The sequence below is a fragment of the Hemiscyllium ocellatum genome, chromosome 31 (genome assembly GCF_020745735.1).
Source record: "Hemiscyllium ocellatum isolate sHemOce1 chromosome 31, sHemOce1.pat.X.cur, whole genome shotgun sequence".
NCBI lineage: Eukaryota > Metazoa > Chordata > Chondrichthyes > Orectolobiformes > Hemiscylliidae > Hemiscyllium > Hemiscyllium ocellatum.
The window spans coordinates 9,177,301-9,189,883 of NC_083431.1; the positions used below are offsets into that span (position 1 = coordinate 9,177,301).

Here is a 12,583-nt window from a genome sequence, read left to right on the forward strand (position 1 = left end):
TATAGAGACCATACAGGTGTGGGGGAGGGGGAAGGTTCACATCGCTGCAATCAGATCAGGAATGGCTTCCCATCCTCCTAATGGAGAGTGCCAAGGCCAAGAGCTACTGTCTCAGCTAAACTGAGCTGGGAACTGGCATTCTTGATTAATTGCGTATTAATTGGGAGTTTAATTGCATTCAGGTGGTGGGCATTAACCAGGATTCACCCGTCTTCACACAGGAGCTAACGGGATTGGCATTGCCTTTGGCTCAGTGATTATTTCACACATTAACAGCCCCTTGTTGCCCTGCAGCCTGGCATTGTGCTGCAGATGTTATGTTCATTTTGGGCTGAAACTGGAATGATACAGAGAAGACAGACATCGATCGTGAGTAAGGGTGACACGCACATTTGTGAAGCCTTCCATATTCTTGAAGGCTCTAATGGCCCAGGGGGAGTGTCCCTACCCTTAGTCAAGGTGGTGTCTGGATTCAAGTCCCTCAACTGCCCCAGAGGTGTGCCACACTACTTCCAAACAGTCTGATTAAAAATATTTTTAGGACCAAATTGGAGAGGGCCTTTGAGGAGCTGCAGTAGTGTCCCTTCCTCATGGCTAGGTCATGTTGGTTCAACTCCCTTGGAGGTATATCATTAACAGGTTTGGACAGGTTAGTTAAACTTCATCTTTTCATAGTGTATCAGCAAGTGGTCTTGTGAGGAGATACCAGTGTTTGTATCTCTGGACCAGAAGGTCTGAGTTCAAGTCCCACAGTGGATGCAATGACCACTGAGTTCAGTCATAACATGTCCAACACATTTGATTAAAACAACTTGAAGCTGTGGCGATTGAACTTGGAGTTGCATGTTTGCCTCTGCAAATAAATGCTTGCAAAGACTAGGTTCAAATTCTACCCACCTCTTTCTATGCAATATGCTTATTGTCTTGAAAGCTCAGAGTTGCTTTACTGAACATACTGACTGACTGAGCCACCGTGTGGGATGGATCGAGAGAGTATTCGTAGGATTTTACTGAACAGAAGGGTGGCCATCCGGCCCATCATCCCCTTGCCAGCTCTCTGAAAGTGTTAGCAGATTGAAAAGCTTGCAAGCTGTAGTGCCCTTTGTGATCACCAGTTGTCTCAAAGCCCTTTTACAGCCAGTGAGATTTTTTTTATTGGATGGCTATACCGCATCCACCGCGTCCTCTGGAATGAGCTACCAGAGGGGGTGTGTATAATGAATGAGCTGCCAAAGGGTGCTGCGTGTATGGGATGAGCTGCCAGAGGGTGGTGCCTGTATGGAATGAGCTGCCAGAGGGTGGTGTGTGTATGGGATGAGCTGCCAGAGGGTGGTGCGTGTATGGGATGAGCTGCCAGAGGGTGGTGCGTGTATGGGATGAGCTGCCAGAGGGTGGTGTGTGTATGGGATGAGCTGCCAGAGGGTGGTGTGTGTATGGGATGAGCTGCCAGAGGGTGGTGTGTATATGGGATGAGCTGCCAGAGGGTGGTGCCTGTATGGAATGAGCTGCCAGAGGGTGGTGTGTGGATGAGATGAGCTGCCAGAGGGTGGTGTGTGTATGGAATGAGTTGCCAGAGGGTGGTGTGTGTATGGGAGGCGGGTATAATTACAACATTTAAAAGGCATCTGGATGGGTATATGAATAGGAAGGGATGCAGACCAAATGCTGGCAGATGGGATTAAACTAATTTAGGATATCTGGTCAGCATAGACAAGTTGGACTGGAGGGTTGTTTGTGCACTGAACATCACTATGACTCTCTGTACAGTCACTGCTGCAATGTAGAAACACTGCAGCCAATTTGCACACAGCAAGATCCCACAAATACAAACACAGTAATGACCAGATGATTTTTTTTCTCTGCAGTTGACTGAAGAATAGAAACCAGTTAGGGAGTTCTCCCAGCTCCTCTTCAAAGCAGTTCCAGCGGATCCTTTACATCCTCCTAAGCAGGTGGATGGGAGCCACTGTTCAATATCTACTGCAGTGCCAGTGTAGACTTCTGATCTCAAGCTCCCTGGAGTGGAATCTGAACCCAGAACTTTGTACCCTGAGGCAGGAATGCTACTGCTGACTCAAGGCAAACACTCACATTCCCAAACCTCAAACCCCTGCTTCCTGAAATATTCAAAAGTCTCTCCTTTTGAAACTTGCTATTGAATCTATTTCTTCCTGCCCTTTCAGGCAGTGAAATCCAGATTGTAGCAACTCGCTGTGTTAAAGTGTACTTAACTCACCTCTGCTTGTTACATCGATGAGCATAAATCTGTATGACCTGGTAACCAAGGCTTCTGCTCATGGAAGAGGCTCTCCTTAAATGCTAAGCCCTTTGTGTCTCTATGCACCTCATGGAGGCTGTATTAGCCACCATTGCTACAAAGAAAACTATTCAAAGCCACCACTTCAACTCCCCAACAGTTAGCCGAGTTTCAATGACTTCAATACACAATGAAGCATAAATCTGCTGCTTCAACAGCTCAGTTTAATTAAGACTCATTGTCAGGAGGTGAGATAATTTATAAAGTGCTCACACCAGGCTTTCAAAGGAGACAGCGAACTAAAAGCCGTGCACAGAATTGCGAGTGTTCTTTCTTGTGCGACTGCACTGCGCTCGGTAATAGTTGGCATTGTGCTGCTTAACATTCAATGCTCCTCTGCCACTTATCAGGGAGATCTTCCCAGGAGCGGTGACTCCCTCCCACACATCCCCAGTCTGAAAGCTGTCAAGGAAATGACATGTGGTGACAAGTTAAACTGCACTGATAACTTGGACTGTTAGCAACTGAACTCTTCCTGTGTAGCTGGTCTGTGCTGTAGTGCAATCCACTGGATTATGGGTGGAAATATAAGTCAATATATTTTAAATGTGGAAAGCTTGGGGATACACAATATCAAGAAATAGGAGGAATAGGCCATTCAGCCAATCAAGCCTGTTCTGCTATTCAGTAAGATCATGGGCTGTTGAGATGTGCCTTAACTCCACTTTTCTGGCTATCCCCCCATACTTCTGGATTCTCCTGTCCATCAATAATCAGTCTCATCTCGCAGTGAATATATTCAATGACCCAGCCGCCATCACTCTGCAGGGAACATAATTGAACAGACTATTGCTCTACTGAGAGAAAAAGTTCTCCTCACCCCAGACTTAAATGGGAATCTTCATATTCTGAAATTGTGTCCTTTAGTTATAGATTTACCCATTTAGGGGAATGATATTGTCAGCATCTACCTACTGCCTCCTCAGGATCTTGTATACTTCCAATTTGTACTCTTCCTTCGGAACTCCAGTGGATACAGGTCCAAACTGCTCAATCTTTCCTCAGGAGACAACCCTTCATTGCAAGAATCACCTTGGAGAACACTATCAGAAAATCCTTGAACAGAAATATATCCCTCTTTGAGGCAAACAGTCCATTTGCCTTCCTGATTACTGGCTGTGCAGATGACTTTGAACCCAAAGTCCCCAAAGGGTCCCACCTCAATTCCTGTAATTCCAGTCACCACTCCATTCAAGTCACAGTGAGAAATGGTGGGGCAGTGGGAATGCTTTCGGCCTACTGGCCCAGAGGACCAGGGTAATGCTATGGACAAGTGGGTTCAAATCTTACCACGGCAATTAAAAGCTATTACCCAAAATGGCGACCTTGAAATTGTCACCAATCATTTATTGATATAAATGATTTGGATGTGAATAAACGAGGTATGGTTAGTAGGTTTGCAGATGACATTAAAATTGGTGATGCAGTGGAGGTGACCTCAGAGTATAATTGACCAGATGCACCAATGGGCCGAGGAGTCGCAGATGGAGTTTAATCTACGTAACTGTGAAGTGTTGCATTTTGGTAAGGCTCTGGGGAGTGTTGCCAAACAAAGTGACCTGGTCTAGGTGCAGGTTCATAGTCCCTTGAAAGTGGAGTTACAGGTAGACAGGGTGAAGAAGGCATTTGACATGCTTGCCTTACTTGGTCAGTGCATTAAGTATGGGAGTTGGGATGTCATGTTGTGGCTGTACAGGACATTGGTGAGGCCACGTTTAGAATACTGTGTGCAATTCTGGTCTCCCTGCTTTAGGAAGGAGGCTGTTAAACTTGAACGAGTTCAGAAAAGGTTTACAAGGATGTTGCCAGCATCAGGGAGAGGCTGAATAGGCTGGGGCTGTTTTCCCTGGTTCATCAGAGGCTGAGGGGTGACCTTATAGAGGTTTATAAAATCATGAGGGGCATGGATAGGAAAAATAGCCAAGGTATTATTCTCAATGTAGTGGAGCCCAAAATTAGAGGGCATAGGTTTAAGGTGAGAGGGGAAAGATATAAAAGGGACCTGAGGTGCAACTTTTTAACAGAGTGGGTGGTGCCTGGATGGAATGAGCTGACAGAGGAAGAGATGGAGGCTGGTACAATCACAATATTTAAAAGGCATCTGGATGGGTATAAAAATAGGAAGAATTTAGTGGGAAATGGGCCAAATGCTGGCAAATAGGACTAGATTAATTTAGGATATCTGGTCTGCATGGACGTGTTGGACCATGTTTCCATGCTGTATAGCTCTATGATCATATTAGAAAGACTCACAAATGATTTACAGGGAAGGAAATCTGCTGTCCTGACCTGGTCTGGCCTAGACCAGACTCCAGACCCACAGTAATGTGGTTGACTCTTAATTGCCCTCTGAAACGGCCTGACTTCAAAGGCATTTAGGATCAGGCAACAGACATTGGCTTTGCCAGTGAGCCCATGGAGTGATCCATTGATGTCAATGCAGGAGCCAGCAATCAAGATGCAGTGATGCACATGGATCAGACTTGCTGCTACCAAAGGAACAGGAAGACCTGCCTCTAGCAGGAGCCTGTTTACTGTGGGCTAGTGTCCTATTTTAGTCATAATAGGAAGGCCTCCAATTCTTCAAGGTTGGACATTAAACTGAAAGCAAAACACTGCAGATGCCAGAAATCTGAACTAAGAACAGAAAATGCTGGAAAAGCCCATCAGATCTGGCAGCAGCTATGAAGAATGAAATGAAGTCGTATATGACTCGTCTTTGGAACTCTTCAGAGATTGACAATGTGAGCATAAATATCAAACATGTGCCTTGATATTGCACCTTTAGTAAAACACTCGGAGGCATTTCGAAAGAGCATCTGAAAATCAAATTTGAGAGCAAGCTACCTGAATATGGATTCATGTCTGCTGTAATATTTCTCATTCTTTATCTGTGGATAAATTTTTTATATCAGTCCTTTTTACAAAATTTTTGCTCTCCAAAACTGTCTGATCTCAAGCAGAGCCCTTATCTGTTTAGAGATTTTAGCTGCAGCCTGTATTTGTAACAATTTTTTAAACTGTGAGGTTTTCACTTCTTTCCAGGCAATTTCTCACTTATTTCATCAATACTTAATCAAGCAAAAACACATATCAAATTATTAGGGTTATTAATTTGGCCCACACCTTTCTGATTTTACCAACTTAAGACATTGAATAGTTCAGTGGGTTGCAATGAAACCACATGGGCTCGGATCCTGAGCACAATCTCACACTTCTAAAGGCACAGCGGTATATTAAAGGAGAAATGGGCTGTGCCAAGGGAACAATTGCACAGGCATCCAGCAATAACATGCTGGGAAAGACCAGGCCGAACATCAGAGGCTCACTGAATGCCCATCCTGTACAAAGGTGAAGGTGGACAAAGGCCTTGGCACGCATGTTTGTCATGCTCTTCCTTCTCCCTGTTAACTGCCAAACTTAATTGGCAGCTAACTGCGAAACCAGAGTTGCAAAATTAGCACCTGAATGTCACTCCATCACATTTAATTCTCTGTAAATGAATGAGACAAGAATCTGCTTAAGATAAATGGGTTAACACAATCACTGAAGCTGCTGATTGAGGAATGAGGGTTCAGCCTTGCTGTAGTCATCACTGTCATTTCTAGATCAGTCACTGGCCTCTGTTGCCAACTGGAATGATAACAGTAAAGCCTATTAAAAATACTGCACAGAAAGGGACATTATTTTTGTCCGTCTCTGAGAACAACTCATCTTGCCCTACTCCCCTGACTTTTTCCTGTAGCCCTACAAAGTGTTTTTCCTCAGATAATTACTGAAGCCCTTTGTGAAAATCAGAGTTCAATGGGTCTCCATCACACACTCAGGCAGCACATTACAGATTGCAGCCACCAGCTGCACAAACAGGTCTGCCTAGTGTCACTGTCATGTCTTTCATCAACAACCTTCAATTAGTGCCTTCTGGACATCAGGGTAATAGAAAAGAATGCAGAATATAGTGTTTCAGCAACAAAGAAGGTGCAGAGAAAGATCAACTCTAATATATGACAGGTCCATTCAAAAGTCTGATAATAATGGGGAAGAAGGTATCCTTGAGTCTGTTGATACAGTTTTCTATCTTCTGCCTGATGAAGGAGGATATATTATGGTTGTTGCTTTCCCTAGGCAGCAGGAAGTACAGATGGAGTTAATGGATGGAAGGTTGGTTTCTGTGATGGACTGGGCTGCGTTCACAACTCCAGATAATTTCTTGCAGCCTTGGGTAGAGCAGTAGCCATACCAACCTGTGATGTGCCCAGGTAGGATGCTTTCTAGGTGGTAAGAGTTGTTGTGACATGCTGAGTGTTCTTAGCTTTCGGAGTAAGTAGAGGCGTTGGCGTGTTTTCTAGCCTCTACATGGTTGGACAAGGACAGATCGTTGGTGAGATTTACTCCTGGGAACTTGAAGCTCTCACCCATCTCCACATCAGCCCCATTGATACAGACAGGGGTGTGCTCTCCACTTGCTTCCTCAAGTCAGTGGCCAGCTCCTTTGTTTGGCTGACATCGAGGGAGAGACTGTTGTCTTTACACCATGCCAGTAAGCTCTCTATCTCCTTCCTGTACATTGTCTCATTGTTGTTTGAGATCTGTGAGTAAAAAGTGAGGTCTGCAGATGCTGGAGATCAGAGCTGAAAATGTGTTGCTGGTTAAAGCACAGCAGGTTAGGCAGCATCCAAGGAACAGGAAATTCGACGTTTCGGGCCGGAGCCCGAGGTGCAGTTGCCTATCCCTGACTGATTGAAGTCTATGGGTCAGGAGGTCAAAGATCCAATTGCTGAGGGGAGAGGTGAATACTATATCTCAGAGTCTGGAGCTGAGTTTGGTTGGAATTATGGTGTTGAATCGAAGCTAAAGTTAATAAATAGAAATCTGATACAAGTGTCCTTGTCACCCAGAACAGACTCACGTTACTGAACCTCTCCTCATTATGAAAGTCCCTCATCTCTGTACCCATCCTCATGAATCTTCCCGACACTCTGTCCAATGCCTTCACATCCATTTGGAATTCAGGACCGGGCACAGTGCTCCAGCTGATGCAAAATCAGTTCATTCACTATCTTTACTTTTGGATTCTGTGCCTTTACTTATGGAACCTGGAACTCATGCTGCAAAATCAAGGTTATCATATTTGCCATGATTGCTTATATATAATTAGACCTTCTTTGAACTGAGTCCAAATGCTTACCTCCTGTACAGAAGCTAAGGTTCAGTTGGTTGCTTGGTACAGTCACCAGTTAACAGGGCCTGGATCACATCTTTGGAGAGTTATTCCTCACCATTTATTCTTCTAGCCGTAAGGCAGAAAACTCTGATGAACCGCAAGTGCTACTGTAAGAAAGGCAGTGACAATACTATCTTGGACACTGGGCCCGATTCTACGTAATTTTAGGAGCTTTACTTTAAAGGAGCATTTAGATGTTAAGGGCAGCATGGTGGTTCAGTGGTTAGCACTGCTGTCTCACAGCACCAGGGACCCAGGTTTGATTCCAGCCTTGGGCGACTGCCTGTGTAGAGTTTGCACATTCTCCCTGTGTCTGCATGGGTTTCCTCCCAAAAACTTGCAGGTCAGGTGAATTGGCCGTGCTTAATTGCCCATAGTATTAGATGCATTAGTCAGAGGGAAATGGGTCTGGATGGGTTACTCTTAAGAGGGTCGGTGTGGACTTGTTGGGCCGAAGGGCCTGTTTCCACATACTAGGGAATCTAATCTAATCTAAATTCCCTGGAACGTCAGAGGCTGAGGGGTGGCCTTATAGAGGTTTACAAAATTATGAGGGGCATGGATAGGATAAATTGGCAAAGTCCTTTCCCTGGGGTCAGGGAGTCTAGAACTAGAGGGCATAGGTTTAGGGTGAGAAGGGAAAGATATGAAAGAGACCTAAGGGGCAACTTTTTCACACAGAGGGTGGTACGCGTATAGCATGTGCTGCCAGAGGAAGTGGTGGGGGCTGGTACAATTGCAACACTTAAGAGGCATTTGGATGGGTATATGAATAGGAAGGGTTTGGAGGGTTATGGGCAGGGTTGTGGCAGGTGGGACTAGATTGGGTTGGAATATCTGGTCGGTATGGACGGGTTGGACCGAAGGGTCTGTTCTACGCTGTACATCTCTATGACTCTATAAATGTGCATTTGATATGCCAAGCCACATAAGGCTATAGGCAAAGTGCTAGAAATTGGGATTTGAATAGTTAGGTGCTTGTTTGTCAAGATTTGATGGGCTGAAGAGCATTTTTCTAGGCTGTAGACCTCTATGACGCTATAACATTGAGTGCATGAACATGGATAACAGCAGTGAGAGTGTGCTGCATTTTTGGAGATGCTGCTTTTTGACTGAGACTTGGATCACTCAGTGTTTCCACAGGGAAGAGGACAGGAGGGGATTTTATAGAATCACCACAGGGTGAAAGCAGGCCATTTGGCTCATCAAGTCCATAGTGACCCTCCAAACAACAGCGCGCGCGCGCACACACACACACATTTCCCGTGACTAATCCAGAAGGCAATTTAGCATGGCTGACCCACCTAACCTGCACATCTTTGCACTGTGGGAGGAAACCGGAGACAGTTGCCCGAGCGTGGAATTGAACCCCTGTCCCTGATACTGTGAGGCAGCAGTGCTAACCACTGAGCCATCAGGCTGCCCAAATGGGACCGGTTCAGTTCAGGAAACCTGGTCAGCATGGACAAGTTGGACTGAAGGGTCTTTTTCCATGCTGTATGCCTCTTTGCTATTTGTGGGAGCTGTCTGGAAACAGCTGGCGTGGGTTCTACATTACAACAGTGACTACATTTCAAAGTTATTACATGGGCTATTTCGTGGGACATCCTGAGATGAAGGTGCTATATAAGAGCAAGTTTCTGTAAGATTTATTGATGTGCCTTCAATTGGGAAGACTGACTGTGGAAATGGAAGGAAACCTGAAAGGAAATATTAACAGAATTAGGGGAAAATAAGGAAAAGTGCACCAGGAAACAGCTGGCAACAAAATCTAGCCTGGCACTTCAGTGTAATCCTGAGGGAGTGCTGTACAGTCAGCAGTACCATGGCGTTGGAGGTGCTGGATACTGCACATAGCGAGGGTAACTCATACAAAGACACTGATGAATGTTGTGCCACGTACTCTGGCCCAAGCTTATGTCTCTGTCAACATCACAGATGAATTGGCTTCTCAATTCAGTTGGTTACTGGCGCACAACAATTAATGAACTTCCCAAAGTAAAACAGAAATTGCGTTTCAAAGCAATGGAATTCTCTGGAAAACTCTTTGGATCGCTTCAACAATGTGAAAAGTGGAATATACATTGTCCATATGGGTTAGGAGCATGAATAGGCCTTTGGACCCCTTGTGTCTCCCCTACCTTTTCATAAAATCAGCTATTTCGACTAATCCCAAAATCCGACTAATCCCAAGTTCCCAAAGTCACTTATGCTCAGTAACCTTTCACCCCCTTTCTTACCAAGAATATATTCAAAATATTCAAAACTCTGCTTCCAACCACTTTTGAGACAAACAGTTCCAAATATTTACAACCCTCTGAGAGAACAAAATTTATGATGTGTCTCTCAAATGTAAATCCTTTCTCAACAACAGTCTACATTTCCCTCAGTGTGTTATTTGACGGAGAGATGCTAGAAAAACACACAAATGGATACTTTTCCAAGAAAAACCTGAATTTCCTGGATAACACTATGCTATACAGATAAATGTATCGATTTACGAGTAATTTGAACTTGAACAGTTTAGTAAGAACAGAGGATATTGAATTGTTGTTGTTCTCAGGATGTAGCAAATAACTTCAAAAACTATGAGATAGTTGTGTACTTACTCATGAAGGTTGGTCTGCAGGTATAATGGGTAATGAAGAAGGCAAATGGAATTTTGTCCTTCAGTGGTAAAGGGATTGAGTTTAAAAGCAGGAGGTTATGCTGCAGCTGTATTGGGTGCTGGTGAGGCCACACTTGGAGTACTGCGTACAGTTTTGGTCTCCTTACTTGAGAAAGGATGCACGGCACAGGAGGGGGTGCAGAGGAGGTCCACTAGGTTCTGGAGTTGAGGGAAGTTGGCTTATGAGGAGTGACAGAGTAGACTGGGTTTATATTCATTGGAATTTAGAAGAATGAGGGGGGATCTTAAAGAAACAGATCAAATTATGAAGGGAATAGATAAGACAGACATAGAGAGGATGCTTCCACTGGCAGGTGAAACTAGGACAAGAGGGCACAGCCGGAAAATGTGGGGGAGTAGATTTAGGATGGAATAGAGAAGGAACTATGGAATTCCCTGCCCAGTGAAGTAGTTTAAGTTATTTCAGTAAATGTTTTTAAAGATAAAATAGATTTTTTTTAAACAATAAAGGAATTAAGGGTTATGGTGAGAGGGCAGGTAAGTGGAGCTGAGGCCACAAATAAATCAGCCATGATCTTATTGAATGATGGAGCAGGCTCATGGGCCAGGTGGCCTCCTCCTGCTCCGAGTTCCTGTGTTCTGTCTGCTGTTCTTGTCCTTCCAAGATGCAGAGATCGCGAGGTTACAAGGCGAGTTGGGGCAGTTGTGGGCGGCACGGTGGCACAGTGGTTAGCACTGTTGCCTCACAGCGCCTAAGACCCGGGTTCAATTCCCGACTCAGGCGACTGACTGTGTGGAGTTTGCACGTTCTCCCCGTGTCTGCGTGGGTTTCCTCCGGGTGCTCCGGTTTCCTCCCACAGTCCAAAGATGTGCGGGTCAGGTGAATTGGCCATGCTAAATTGTCAGTAGTGTTAGGTAAGGGGTAAATGTAGGGGTATGGGTGGGTTGCGCTTCGGCAGGTCGGTGTGGACTTGTTGGGCCGAAGGGCCTGTTTCCACACTGTAAGTAATCTAATCTAATCCTGTGGCTGCTGCTGCTGTGCAATGGTGGTAAAATATCTGTGTAGCATAGTGTTCTGTGGGAATCTGTGCAAAGCAAGTAAATAGCAATGGAATAGATGTTTAGAATTTGATGTTGGTGAGTGTAGAGTAAATATTGTCCAGGACTCTCTGAAAATTTCCCACAGTTGTTTGAAAAATTTCTTGCAGTCTTTGAACGTATAAACAGAGACCTTGGTTTAAGATCTTGTTTGAAATGCAGCACCTCCAGCAATGCAGCACTCCCTCAATATCACATTGACATTGTCTGATCATGTCATCAAGTTCTGGGATGTGGGCTTTGAATCTGTTATCTTCTGACTGAGCAGTGAGAGAGAGCTGCAAACTGAGGCAGCCTGACACTTTCAAAGCAGAATAAAAAGCAAACAGGCGTGTGAAGTATGAGCAGGAGAGGACTACTCAGCTCCTTGAGCACTGCTCCACCATTCACAACTGATCAGGCTGCCCCACATTTCTACTTCCCTCCGATAACCTTTTACCCTGTCAATTACCAAGAATCTATCTACCTCTGCCTTGAAAATATTCAAAGACTTTGTTTCCTCTGTCTTTTCAGGAAGAAAGTTCTACAGATTCTCAATGCGCTGACAGCAAATTCTTCTCCTCACTTCTGTCTGAAGCAGTCAAACAATAACTCACAAACAGAGGAAACCGGGACAGTTGATAATGCCCAAGAGTGGATGCAATTTAAATACAAATAGCACATCATCCGCTGAAAGCAGTTTTTAGTGAGCTCTTTTCCAGTTGGGATGTCCGTGGTGAATTGGGAAATGTTCACTTGGGTCTCGTATTCATGTAATTTGCCGCTATTCAAACCAACTGCTCCTGTGATACAAAAGGAGTAATATTCACTAGGAGCTCAGTTTTTAAATTAGAAGCCTCGTAAATTGTTCATGCCAGTTAATTAAAATGAAATATATTCTACTTGGCGCCACACATTCCTCCTTCCGATGCACAACAACGAGGAATGTTCCATGCCCCTCGCACATTGGGACTTGCTCCTGGATCCCTTCCCCTCGACACTGAGGGACCTACCAGGACCACAGCACAAATGTCAAACACGACTCCACATTTTCTGTCAACTGCATGAGGACAAAATAAAGTGACCTACTTCATATCATTCGCAACTCATTCAAACTACAGCACAACTAACACGAAAAGCAGCAGGAGTGTGTCTCAAAACAAGTAGATAGTGACAAAGAAAGTGACTGATGCGATGAATCAACTATCTATAATGTGCTGAGCAACAGGAGCCAGAATAAATCATCTGATCACATTCTGCATTTAGCATTTTTGTCCGAATCCAAAGGAATGCACTGTATCGGAATCCTTTATGGTGGAACAAGATTTGTCAGCTG

General features: G+C 44.6%; 1 protein-coding gene and 1 non-coding gene across 4 annotated transcripts in view; one reads left to right on the forward strand and one right to left on the reverse strand.

Annotated features, from left to right (window-relative positions):
• The window catches only part of dph1 (diphthamide biosynthesis 1), a 580,960-nt gene that overhangs the window by 238,817 nt on the left and 329,560 nt on the right, over positions 1 to 12,583 (reverse strand). The window lies entirely within an intron of this gene.
• On the forward strand, positions 312 to 414 carry LOC132830623 (U6 spliceosomal RNA). The gene has a single exon (XR_009646403.1). It is a non-coding gene; the product is annotated as a U6 spliceosomal RNA (small nuclear RNA).